Source organism: Pithys albifrons, chromosome 1 (genome assembly GCF_047495875.1).
Source record: "Pithys albifrons albifrons isolate INPA30051 chromosome 1, PitAlb_v1, whole genome shotgun sequence".
In the NCBI taxonomy this organism is placed as follows: domain Eukaryota; kingdom Metazoa; phylum Chordata; class Aves; order Passeriformes; family Thamnophilidae; genus Pithys; species Pithys albifrons.
In genome coordinates, this window is record NC_092458.1 from 39,682,939 (window position 1) to 39,695,287 (window position 12,349).

A 12,349-nucleotide genomic window follows, 5' to 3' on the forward strand; every position below is an offset into this window, starting at 1 on the left:
AGCCAAACATACAACTATCCTGAACTAAATGTAAACAAGGATGAAAGACCCTTCCCACAAGCATTTTAAAACTGGTTAAAATATTACCATATCACTCAATTACTTTTTCTGCTTTTCTTTATAACTCTCTTTTTAATGCCTGAAGAGTATAGAGTTGATTAAGACTTTTTTTTTTTTTTGGCACAATTGCATTCAAATTTATTTGAAAAGATTTGAAATTCTTTGGAATTAGTTCCATTTGTGTCAACATTTTGGTTCTGTCCTAGGTAACAGAGATACAAATTCCAAGACCAACCTCTCAGAAGAAAACAATCTCCAAGTGAGAAAACCTGGGGTGAAAATCTAAGTGTAGATCGTGGATTTTGACTACATGTGTTAGATCCACAGTGGGGCGAAGTACTTTTTGCACTGGCATGGTTTACTGACTGCATTAGGTCGACCTGGGCTGTCTGCCAGGTGGCCACCAAACCATTTTCTCACACTCCCTCTGTGAACAGGAAAGCTCAAGATAAGGACAGAGATTTCTAACCTGTCCCTGCCACAGGCAAAAGAGACTCAGTTTAGGGAAATTAATTTAATTGCAAATTAAACACAATAGGTGAACTGTAGGAATGTGAAATCCAGCTTACAGCAAAAAGAGCTAGAAATCTTAAACAGCAAGCCTTAGTCAACAAAGGCTGAGAGAAATTCCATCACCAAGAACAGAGGAGGCTTGGTAATGCTCAACTTGAAGATAAGCTGTCTCCTGCCTTAACATAAGAAAAGAGCCAAGAATTAATATTATCAGATTGTGTTGTAATCCCCTGCTGTATTCCCTCCATAAATTCCTGAAATTACCATAACCCTTCCTACCTATTAGCATATGTCTCCCTGAAACCTTAAAAAGTGGTCAAGTGTTCAATAAAGGATTCCAGTTTTGTTCCCCATACTGGGATCATGTAGTTTTTTGACCTTCACAGTTAACAAGAATTAAGAACAAACCTAAAAACACCTTCTCCAACCCCCACTTGTTAAACATGGGCTCCTCTCTGTGGTCATCTGTTCCTGCTATCATGGGCTCTCCATAGGCTGCACTTGTCTTCAGGACATATCTGTCTGCTCTGGTATGGAGTTCTCTACAGGCTGTAGGGCATGGATATCTGCTCCACCATGGACCTCCTTTTGCTTCACTGGGACAGCCTTCCTGACAATGGTCTGCACTGTGGGGTGCAGGGGAATCATTGCTCTGGCACCTTGAGCACTTCCTCTCCCTCCTTCTTCACTGGCCTTGATGTCTGTTAGGGCTGTTTCCCATTTTTTACTCCTTTCTCCCAGCTGTTGTGCAATCATTTTTCCCCGTTCTTAAATACATTATTACAGAGATGCTCCCACTGTTGCTGGTTGGAATGAGTTCACGAGCTTTGGCTGGTGGCAGATCGTTCTTGGGACCAGCAGGAACCAGCTTCTGGTTTCTTCTCCCAGAAGCCATCCCTGGAGCCTCACCCCATACACCTGCTGCCAAAATGGCAGGGGTTTTGTTCTATCAGGGTGTCTGTGTGTCTGTATTTGCAGGTGTGTATGTTCTATTCAGACCTCCTTATTTCATTGCTGCCTCTGTACTGAATGTATAGAAAAGAAACAAACAAAAAATCATGCCTCAGATGGACTTCTGGGCCCAGCCATTAAGCCATTAATCATTTATTATAGTAGCCTTTCTGTTCTAAAATCAAAAGTGAATCTTACTACAAAGGGCGAAAAACACCCAAACAGCTGACAACATCCACAAGGAATACATTGACAGCATCAAGCGTAACCAAAATGTTTTATATATAGATTATAAGTTCTACTGAAAAAGGAAAGCCATAAAGCAAAAGGTAAATCTCTTTCATTTTTGAAAGGTGGGCAGGATAGTAGCTATCTAGAAACATTTTTTGGTTTAGTGCAGAATCAGACTTCAGTTGAAAAGTCCTTTGCTGTTTTAGCTGTAGAAATAACCTTCTACAGACCTGTAATCCATAAATATATGTCAGAGCTGGGACTTAAAGCCTAATGTGACTGATCAGTTTAAGATTTGAATATAAAACTTAGGAGGTAATAACTGCCTTACTACATCCTAAAGGTTATAACTGAGGGCTTTATTAATCATAGAGATGGATGAACCTTGGAAAATCTGCCTGCAAAGTGAACTCACCAGTCTATCTAATGTGCTCTTTAAAACTGCTAGCCCAGTAGGGTGATGTATTTGGGTTTTGAATGTATTTCTTTCAGTGAGAGAGAGAGCATGAAAAATAGTCTTTGTTTCCAAGCAAATCATGTCATCATGTTTTGTTTGCGAAAGTACATCTCCAGTTCCTGTATTTTTTAATACAGCTTAGAAGACTGCTATTTTTTAACTGAATATTTCATCATTTTTCTTAACTTCACAGTCGTCAGTTGTTTCTGTCTTTCTGACTATTGATTATTACTTAACCAATTTCAGCCTTTATGTTTTTCATTCATTTTCATCTGCAGACTCTTTTATTCATGGGAATGTCTTCTTTAACTTGTCCGTTAAACCTAAACCCACTTCCTTTTTCAAGAAATTCTTAAGAGCTTAATTCTCTTTACTTGAGAAGCATCGAGTTACAAGTTCTAAAATTCTAAATAATGGAATCCTGGTGTCAGTCACCTAAAATTTGTATGTCTTCTTCATTACACTTGATTTTTTTATCTGGGTTTTATTTATCCTAACTTTGGGATAAAAATAATAGTCCTTTCCTAAGACTAATTTTTCAAGGAGTGCTGCCCATGGAGATTTTAATTTCTGACTCTGTGAAAACAGGAAAGGCAACACTGTGAATAACATAAACATCCTTGCATAGTACTGATACTGCCTTATACAGCATTGAACCTCCCTCTGCCATTTCTGTTCCGTACACAAGGAGCTCTACTAGCAAGAACATAACATATTCTATGTTTGTAACAGAATTTATGTTTTCAGTAAGGGTATTCAGAATTTCTTAATTACTAACTACTTATAATTTTTAGAAGTTGCGACAATAACAACAAGCACTCCTGCAATCTCATTGGCTAATAAAGTGGTGTTTTTCTTTCCAAGTCCTCTGGAAGAACTTGCACTTTTTGGAGGAAAAAAGCAAACAACAGCCTAGATGTCGAATCTGGCAAGCAGGAAAGCTATAGTTCAGAGTAGAAAAGAAGTTTTATTTCCATGGGGGAGAAAAAAAAAAGGTTTATGAACTTAAGAGAAGTTGTGAAATAGCTCAGGTATTTGCATCCATTAATTTTCTCTCGTTGAAATGGTCACTATATATGTTAAACAGAATTAACTAGGTTAACATACATTTTAAAGAAAGAATACATGCATTTGTTTCCTTATGCTATTTTTGGGGGTGAGAAAAGTCATAATACATTTCAAAGGAATATATCTAGTTCCATTTTTCAAAAGATAATACCTGTCATGAGTGATATCAGAACTATTATTAAACTCAGTGTTAATGCCCTTCTGTTCCTGTTCAGTTCAAATATTTCTTGCCCTTTATTTGCATCTATTTTTTTCTATGATATAATACTGTTATTTTTTACTCTATTTTCTCATTGTCAGTATTACCATTTTCTTCCATTTCTAGAGCTCCCTTAATTTAAAGCATTGCCTTCACTATATTACCCTCTTCCTTGGTAAGAAAATATTTAGAAAGACTAAATAGAAATGCTGTTGTTGTTTATTTTCACCATTCTTCTTCCACTGCAGATTTACTATAGCCAGTCTGTTCCAGCTATCAGTCTGGGTTTTTTCCCTCCTGGTTTATTTCCATGCTTTGTAGTGTCAATAGACTTAGATTCTGTGAAGCTCTATTCTTGTCATTTGCACCAGTTAATAATGAAGTGTTCCTTTACAGATTTTGACATAAATTCAGCTTTTGTTAGCAAGAAATACTAGAGAAAAATTTTATGTCCTTGCTAGCAACAATATGTGTCCTTTGCTTGTGTTGTAGAGCATAGAATGCTGATTCAGTTTATCAATGACGAGTTGAAATGTATTTGCTTACCTTTTTCCTGGATTTGGTTTCTGCTGATTTAGTAAAGTGAATCCACCAAATGGATGTCCAGGAAATACTGTAATGACCACAAGGGAACTGGTGAAATGAAGAAAGTGTGCCTTTCACAGAACTGTCAGCTCAACAGTATTAGGTTACCACAGGTTTAGGTGAAGGACTTCAAAGTTTATATTCCATACACTAGAAACAAAGACAACTCAAAATACTTGAAAACATTTTAGATCAATGTTACCAAAATTTAGTAACTCTCATTTCTATTTCAGAAAAACAACCATTATAGTGATCTGATGTTTTAAGTAATACAGATGTTATCATTTACTTAATAACATTTTTATTATTTTATTATTTACTTAATAACATTTGAGACAAAAAATAAACTACTATATATATTTAAAGTCTTCACTTTGAGCTCTCCTTGGATTGATAAGGACTTTGATCCAGAACTTTCTTCAAGAAAATATTCAAAATACTGGCTAGTAATAAACTGATTTCCTTTTTCGAATATAACAATTTACTGTATAAAAATTGTGCTTATTATTATTATTATTTTATAGTTACATTTGATATTATAAAATCTGTCTCCCTATTTTTTAAATGAGGAAGGAAGGTTACATTTTGACTTTTGTGATTTTCAAGTATTTAAATTAGTGCTGCATTACCATGTTGGTTTTTCCTTTAAATAGCAGAACATTTTAGATTAATATTGATTTAATGGAGCTTTCTTTGATGTCTCTGACACACTTCTCATTTCTATTAAACTGTTTTGCATTACTTCAAAGTGATGTTTATTTATGAGTCATAAATATGCAAAGGACTAATTTGTCTCTAGCACATCTCTAGCATGCCTCTTAACTTTCTGGTTTTCTATTTATTGTTGTGCTTGTATTTGTTTGAACATCATTTTATTGCAACAAATTATTCTACACCTAAAAAATACTTTAAAGATTTCTACATCTAAGAAGGCTCTCTCTTCATCTTAGAATCATTGCTGACTCAGTCATGTTCGTAAATTAGGTTCTTATTATAGTGCTAACTTTTCTGTCCTCATTCCCACAGTGGCAAAGCCATAATATTAACATTCAAATGACACTCATTTTCTAATTTTCTTTGGGTTTCCTTTTGTGCAGAGAATGAATTTCTAATTACTAGTGTGTCGTGACTATTAACAAGAAAAAATACTCTACATTTTTGTCAACGTTATGCTTGTGGTGGCTGTAGTGATAACTTTTAAAAGCAGACTAAACATAGCTCTCAGATTGCATTGTGAATCAACTCTTAAAAATGGAAAAAAATTAAGACGGTAAAACATTTTTACTGATTTTAGCTAGAGAGGAAAAACTCATATGATGTACTCTCATGTGAAACACTTGATGAGCTATTGAAATAACTTGCATTTCACATCAATTATTAGAAAACTTACCTTTGAAAGCTTTCTCAATTGATCTTTCTCTTGCATTTTTATTTTTTATAAACTTTGAGGTTTTCTCTCTGTATTCTTATTTTCAGTGATGTGATATCCTTATCTGATATTTGTGAATAATAATAAAAAACAAAGTGGACAAAGGGTATCTAAAGAGAAGTGTGAAATGAAATGTAAATCTTTTCTCTCTTTGCAAACCCTCAGATACATAATGGTGTCTCAGTAACATGTTTCCTTTCTGTTTTCCTCAATCAAAAAGTAAAAACAACCTATAGCTTTATATTTATTTTTGCACTTCTTCAGTAACAGATACTGCTATAACTATGATATGCTATTTCTGTGTATTTTTTTTCAGTGGAGAATAGATCAAACATGTCTGGTGGTTTTTAGATTATTCTCTTTTCCCACAGCCCTTCAGAAGACCTGAGTAAATAGCACTTCCTGTGCATATCTGTATAATAAATATATTTAGAACTGATTTACAAGAGCAAAATTTACAAATTCTTAGTTTAAATAATAGGTTCTCAGTAGTCAGAATTTATAGACCTGTTTTTAAAATGAGAGAAGCATATGTATTTCATATTCCTATCACTAGGTAGGCCTAAGTAAGAGAAGAATTTGGATGGGAAGTGTTTTTCTCAAAATCGTTCCAATTGTAGCTTATTCACTCGACAGAAGGAAAAACGCAGGAGGAGGTTATAGAACTAGGTGTGTACAGCACCTAATTCTTTAAACATTGGTGCAGTAAGTAGTAGAAACTCCACATACAATGCTGTCAGCTGATATTGAGCCTATTCTTCCTGTTTCAATTGTGTGTCAAATAATTTTTGACATGCAAACTGTTACCCTCATGTTAAAATCACAGGTTGAAGACAATAATAACCACATAGTAACATAAAATTTTGGTAAAACTACAGCATGAATTATTAAGCATTGAGGAATGGAGTTCCCAGTATTCCCTAAAGTATTGTTAAGGAATGGTACTCCCTATTTTAGTTCTCCCACTGAGACTCTCCAAACCACGCACCATCGGCTCACTCACTTGCTCTCCCCTCTCCTTCCTGTTTCCCCTGTGGAGGGATGGAGAGGAGAATTGGAGGCACAAAAGATAAAGATCAAGGGTTGAGATTACAACAAAACAGCAATGTGATAAGAAAATGAACAGTAACAGCAGCAATACTAATGACAGATGGTATAAGATTGAACAAATCACACAGAAAACACCTCAAGAATAGAACATAACTGACCTCTGACTCTGCCATGCTACACTGATTCAGAAGGGAGCCATTCCCCCATCCCCAGAAAATGACATGAGATGGTATAGAAAAACCTCTGAGTCCTAGCCAAACCCCCTCCTGTCTACTGCAAAAATTAACCTTGTTCTGGCCTGAACCAGGACATTTAATTAACAAACATCAGTTGCAGATTTCATGATGACTAGGAACAAAGAAATATATTAACTTCATTGCATAGCCAAGATTACAGTGTGTTTTGGGAACTGATTTTCAACAGAATTATTTTTCCTTATATTGAGATTAGATTTTGGAGAAATAGTGACTATCATTACAAAGAGCAGTCATTATGTAAGAACTCATTTTAACAACACGAATACATAAAAACAGTTTTCAAAAGTAGCAATATTGTAAAAATGGTTTTAATAAATGTATGAAATTTTGCCTTGGGGAAAAAAATAATCAAAATATGCACAAACTGTATACATTTTACCCAGGATGAACTATATTTTTCTGTGTTTGTAACACTTAGTAATACTAATACAATAGTGCTTTCTGTGCTGGGAATTCACACCAAGATACAGATAATGCTGTTCTTTTCAGATAGGAAAGAATACAATCGCATGAATGGAAAGCTAAACAAATGGAAATATCATGTACTGAAAATTAGGATGAATTTAAGTGTTTATTTTTGAAAATGTGAATAAACCCAAAGGAAAAAAAAAGCACAGTAGAAAGAAGACACCTGCAGGGCATTTATCCAGATTCAAACTGAGAAAACATCTTGAAACTTAGGAATGATGATGATGCCAAAGGGGTTTTTGATTTTTGATTTTCACATTTTGTAGATTTTAGAAACACAGTAACTGTAGCAAATGTAGAATTAATGTGCTGATATTATGGTAGCCTAAGTTCATTGTTTATGTATCCTAACCCTTAGCATTTTTATCAGTAGCTCAAATTCTCTTAGTTGCTTAGTCTCTTTTTCAAGGTACAAGATTGGACAACAATCAGAAAGGCCTACAGAACGAAACATAAACACAGGTCAGAGTGACCCAGAACTCAGAACATTGGAAAAACTCCAAAGACCTTTCTTTATGTGCTGAACAAGAGGAGGTGGATGAAGACAGAGGGTCTTGATGACCCCAGACCCAATTCCAGGGGGATTGGACCAGGGGTATGACTGGGGCTGGACTGAGAAATGTTTAAGGTAATGATTGGAGAGATCATATTATAAAAGCCACGGAAACTAGAACTGGGAACACATGCATGTCATCATGTATTCCTGTGGGCTGTAGGCCTGTGATATTAAAGGACCTTTTTATCTTACCCTACACTAACTTGGCTCAGAGTCCTGTCTGGGGGGGGGGGGGGACGGCGAGGGGGGGGCCACTCATGTCATCACAAGAGAGCTAAAATAGTACATTACCTATAGTCATAATTCAGTCAAAAAAGATTTGCAAACTTTTCAAATGTATGTATTTGTGTATGGCCAGACTTCGTGAACAAAGATTTAGGAAGGGCTCTCCCCACCTGGGTGTGCCCGCCCTTTGAGCCTGTGCAGTGGATTTTTTAGGTGAGGCACAGCATGTGCAGAACTGGCCCCACCGTTTAAGTCCTAAGAGTCTTTTGCCATGGCTGAGTGAGCTTGGACAGTGACAGTGAAGTCCTCAGGACTGTCTACAGCACCCGGTACTAACCAGGGCTGACCCTGCTTAGCATCCAAGATTTGATGGAATCGGATGTAAGGGAGGCATTTAACTGCCAGGGGACGGTCTCCACCGAGACTCGAACTCAGGACCTTGGGATTCAGAGTCCGGAGTGCTATCTATTACACCACGGAACCACCCCACTTTTCAAATAAATCGATGTTAAATGCAGACTTAAATGTCAACTTCTAGACCTTATAGGGTCTAGGAAGAGATTTTTATTTTTTGGTGCTAAAAACCTTTGAAACATAGTATTTTTCCAGTCTACTAGTAGGTGGTAGAGAATCTCAGGTCACCTCAAAGCACTATTTTGTATTTTAGCTATATACTTTTTTTCTATTCATGATAAGAGGCTGGCAAACTAAAGAGAAGGTAGGTAAACAAAGTAATCAGATTGCTCAAGACTTTTTCTTTCTTGCCTTATCTATTCATGATGAGACTAGAGGAAGTAGGCAACAGTCTGAAATTAAATATTTCTAAGACAGTTTGTGCTCTAGAAGGTTTAATCTTTTTTATTTTTGGTACTTTTTCTTCTCTCTTTTTTTTAGTTTTTTTCTTTTTTTCTTTTCTTTTTTCTTTATTTTTTTCTCCTTCAAACGCTATTTTCAGTCTTGCTGTGTTTGAGTATTTCTGTGAGCACTTATGTGCCTGTTTTCACTGAGATCCCAGTCAATTACATATGAATGTTCTGAAGAATACAGAAGGTTTATCCATGGTCCTATCTTGGTGTCAACACAATGACTTTCTTGTGCAAGCTTATCAGGGGACACACTTCTTGATAGTCAACAGCAGATAAAGCTGAGTTATCTGTTCTCAAGTGTCTTTAAAATAAACTAGTTAGAGAGAAAATGATGTGCCAAACTAACACTTTCTCCTATAAGAAAAGATTAAACACTTCTACAACAACCCCATCCTGCGCATTTATATCTGGTATTCCTACAAGTTGAGCTGTAAGGCGTCCTTTTTAAAATGAGGAACTCTGGGGGGAAAGTAACTCGAAAATCAGACTCTGAAACATGGACTGAAAATTGGAGGACATCTCATGGTGAAAACTTCAAAAGCTTTTACCTTCTGTTTCAGTCATGTAGGGAAAACTTAGGTACAAGAAGCAGTGTAGTACTCTAGATACTGTAGGCTAATGCAGAAATATGAGCGCCTCTGTATATGCCATTCAGCACTGCCTATAGATTTTGCAGAGCTGAAGTGGATTTACTAGTTCTGCTCTCCCAGCTAGGGCACTGCTGGATGTAAGGAAAGTATGTGGGTAAATGTGGATATTGGTATGACATTGCTTTGTAGGTAAAGCCTAAATGTCTTGTAAAGTGGTGGAGGTAGAGGAACGACTGCAGTCCTCAGCTTTTCCAGTTTCAATTTCAATGAAGATATCTTCAGAAATTCTCAGAGAAAAATGTGTATTCTCACTACAAAAAGCCTTTTCTGTGACTTGAAGAAACTTTGCTCAAATGAGGCTAATATGTTATATATAACAGACATAAAGCCATAGAAAATGTCTCGTTGTCTGCTTCAAAAGTTAGTTGAATGTGAGGGTAGAAATGAATATTGACTTACACTTGACAGTTTTGAAAGTCTAAAATTGAAATTCTCCCATGATTTTGTCAAGGCTCAGAAGTTGGAATGATCCTTTACTATACATGGCACCACAATTTCATTCTGGCAGCATGCAGGCATAATGATCCTGTGGATTTATTTGTTGGATATGGGACTGTGTCTACAGTTAAACTGAAAAGTTCATAAAAGAATAGAAGACATCTGAATTTGCATTCAATAATATATGCTAGCAGGCTCTTTAGTTTGTATCATTACATGCCAGCTGCTGATGTGCTACCAAACCAATTAAGCAAAGTCACCAGAGTAAATTTAGCTACCACAGGCTGTGAAACTGAGCTGAAGTATATTTCACAACCTTGAAGCCAAAGTAGCTATGATTTATCCTGCAGTAAATGTCTGCTGTGTGACAGATGCAAGTAGCGCGCTGCATTCTGTCCTTGAGGCCAGCCAGGAGGACGTCCTGCATGGAGTGTTATGGAGCAATTATGGGAAAGAGTGAAAGACCAAGATTCCTAGTATCTATCAATGAGACAAGTAGACCCCACTGCAGTGAAAGATAATAGATGACTCCTGCAATTAATAGCTGGATTGCTTATATCTTAAGCAATGGAAAAGACCATGGAAAATTTTACACCAGTGGGTAGAAACCAGTGCACAGAGCAGCCACATTCCAAATCTGCATGAAGTGCATAAAGGCAGGAGGAAATACACACAGAGAACTTTCAAATCCTTCTGGTATCGGGGAGGGTTCTGAACTGTGCTTGAGTCTGTAGACAAGATCATGTAAAAATGCGCGCCATAACGAAACTTGGGCTGGCTCAGGAATGCTAGGTAGAAAGATACAAAATTGTATTTGATTCAATAGAGTATGTTGAGGCAAAACAGCAGCACAGAAGAATTATATTTCACCCCTGTTGCTGATATTCAGGTCAGTTGTGGAGAATGTGTCCATTTAATAATAGGGACATCTAGAAGGACTTCACTTATGCTAAGCTGAAATAATTCAACAGCTTCTAGAAATAAAAAAAAAATCTGATAGCTTTTAACAAAACACCTTCCTACACCAATTTTTTGTTTATGTTTTTGTTTTGTTTATGGAATAGTTTCCTTTAAGGGACTGGTACACAAAGTTACATAAAAGCTCTCTTTAGTCTATGTAGAAACAGTAGTTTGCATGTTTTGCTTTGCTTTGCTTTGTTTTGTTCCGTTTTGGTTTTAAAGGAGTCATTAGCCTATCGCCTTAGTTTAAGGGAAACTAAGGTGTCTATCTAGACTAGAGAAGGGGCCTTCTTCCCCAAAATCACTATACTCTTTAAACTTAAAATACTTTAATTATAATATGTATAGAAAAGGATAACAGTTCTTTACGAGATAGATAGATAGATAGATAGATAGATAGATAGATAGATAGATAGATAGATAGGGTCATCTATTGCCACCACCTGTGGCTTCTCAAACGCTTCCATCAGCTCTGCCTCCATTCAATCCTAAACATCCACTGGTCTGATTACGTGACCAATGTGTCTGTTCTTGAACAGGCAGGGGTCACCAGTATCGAGGCCATGATGATGAGAACGCAGCTGCGCTGGGCATGTCCCCAGGATGGAGGATCACCACCTCTATGGTGAACTTGCCACCAGCTGCTGCAAGAGAGGAGCCCCGAAGAAGAGGTACAAGGACTCCCTGAAACAACACCTCATCCTTAGCCATATTGACTGCCACCAATGGTCCACTCTGGCCTCCAATCAGGATTCATGGAGACACACCATTCATGACGCTGCTGCTTCCTTTGAGAACTCTCGCAGAGTCAGTCTTGAGGAGAAAAGACAACGTAGAAAGAACCATTCTTCACCAATATCACCTAAAGAGATGTTCTGCTGTGCCTTTTGTGACCGGACCTGCCCATCCTGTATCGGGGGAGGGGGAGGGAAGGGAAGGGAAGGGAAGGGAAGGGAAGGGAAGGGAAGGGAAGGGAAGGGAAGGGAAGGGAAGGGAAGGGAAGGGAAGGGAAGGGAAGGGAAGGGAAGGGAAGGGAAGGGAAGGGAAGGGAAGGGAAGGGAAGGGAAGGGAAGGGAAGGGAAGGGAGGGGAGGGAGGGGAGGGGAGGGGAGGGGAGGGGAGGGAAGGGGAGGGAGGGGGAAGGAGGGGAGGGAAGGGGGAGGGAAGGGGGAGGGAAGGGGGAGGGAGGGGAGGGAGGGGGAGGGAAGGGGAAGGGGAAGGGGAAGGGGAAGGGGAAGGGGAAGGGGAAGGGGAAGGGGAAGGGGAAGGGGAAGGGGAAGGGAAGCCCTCTGTGTCCGAGGGGGGCAGAGACGGGACACAAAGAGGCCAGGCAGTTGCAGACTGGACAGTGTGAGAGACTGTTTTTATTCAACACATGCACAAGGTA